Here is a 1,682-nt window from a genome sequence, read left to right as displayed (position 1 = left end):
ACCTTAATCATAACTTGTGTATTCTCCATTTTGGTGTCAGCATGACTTAATGTGTATTCCTATATCTGTACAAATACTATAAACTGATTGATTGCAGAATAAGAAACTGAATCAGTAAACTGAGAATTCTTTGCCACAAGTGTTGAATGTTACATTTTTCTCTCCTAGTTTAGTTATACATTACAATGATGTCTCTTGTCATCTTGAGTAAGCCTACCAATACACCTTCTTCACTTGCTGACTGATTGCAGAATTTGTAGCATTTTCTTGTAGGTAGTGTGGCCGAGTGGTCTAAGGCGCTGGATTAAGGCTCCAGTCTCTCAGGAGGCGTGGGTTCAAATCCCACCACTGCCATTTGAGACACCTCTTAATAGTCTATCAGCATTATCTGATGCTTTATATAACAACCTGAAGTGCCCAAAGTTTGACAGAAAAACACTGGCAGCTAGGAGCAAGTGCTTGATTCTTTGTAAGGTAAAGGTCATTAAGTCTTCACAGGCATTGGATGACAGCGTGTCCATGGGTTTGTCTTACCATAATGGTTGACAAGTTGCTTTCTTGCTCACGGTTAACAAAAGACACAGAGAAAATGCAGGAAGTTGAGGTGGTCAAATGTCTGAAAATCAAAATGGCAAATTTTGTTCACCTATCTCCAAAGATCTTCAACAACCAAGCTTTGAAGGTGAGAGCAGAGGGGCGCAGAGGAAGCGTGCTGGGCCCATAACCCAGAGGTCGATGGATTGAAACCATCCTCTGCTAAATTTGACTAACTTGGAACAGCAGGGTGTCTTGCACGTGCAATGTTGCAATGATAAAACATCCATTAACACACATATCAAAAGAAGAAAGTCTTGCCACTTCACTGCTGGAGAGAGCAGTAAAAATTTCCCAAGCACCTTACTCAAGTATTGTTGAAATACCACCCTGTGGCAGTTGTATGTTTTCAGTGGAACCTTTTGGTTTGGCTGCTCTTTTCTGGACCTACAGTTAAGATTCTTGCCATGAATTTGGAAAAGTCTGGGGACACAAGGTCACTGCAATGTCCACCAAAGGCGTAGGATTTGCAAAATGGAAGATGCCGCTTAATGACTTAAATACTCCAAGCACAACTTGTTAACAACTCAGTCAATGACTCGTAAAACACGGCCATACGAGAAAACGGCAAGCTCTGTAACTGAAAGCATATTGGCACAGTGGATTGTGATTTTTTATCCACGTTATCATGTTGCTTTAGAAATCCATTGCCACAAAGGTCGAAAGCTAGATTTTTCTCCTCATTGATGCTTCCCATTGCAGGAAATTCATGTCATTTAGTAATCCCTTCCAATGACTTTTGTCTTGTCAGAGTAGCTGAACGTGCTGGATTTAGTCTCCACTCTGTCAGAGTGTGGATTCAAATCATACCACTAACATTTGACAACCTTGTAACCTACCTTAATTTACATGCGTTGGAATCTTTAAACATCTGTGAAAATGTACGATATTTATGGTACAAGTACTTTCTAGTATTTTCAAAGAGACAGTTTCATAGGAAACACAATCCCCCGTTGCTTCAGTGGAGGAGGCCAATGACCTGAAGTTTTCATAAACACTATGGTTTGAGTGTCTGAGCAAGACTTTCTTGCATCTGAATAAATCATTGCTTTGAGCTCTACAGAGTTTTTAAGATGTGTTCAGAGCGA

The 1,682-nt window shown here is 40.4% G+C and overlaps 1 non-coding gene across 1 annotated transcript; it reads left to right on the top strand.

The window, feature by feature from the left end:
- The first annotated feature begins 272 nt into the window (after positions 1-272).
- On the top strand, positions 273-354 carry trnal-aag (transfer RNA leucine (anticodon AAG)). Its single transcript has one exon. It is a non-coding gene; the product is annotated as a tRNA-Leu (tRNA).
- Positions 355-1,682: the final 1,328 nt, after the last annotated feature.

This window comes from Chaetodon auriga, chromosome 9 (assembly GCF_051107435.1).
Source record: "Chaetodon auriga isolate fChaAug3 chromosome 9, fChaAug3.hap1, whole genome shotgun sequence".
NCBI lineage: Eukaryota > Metazoa > Chordata > Actinopteri > Chaetodontiformes > Chaetodontidae > Chaetodon > Chaetodon auriga.
This window is presented reverse-complemented; position numbering and strand designations above follow the sequence as displayed.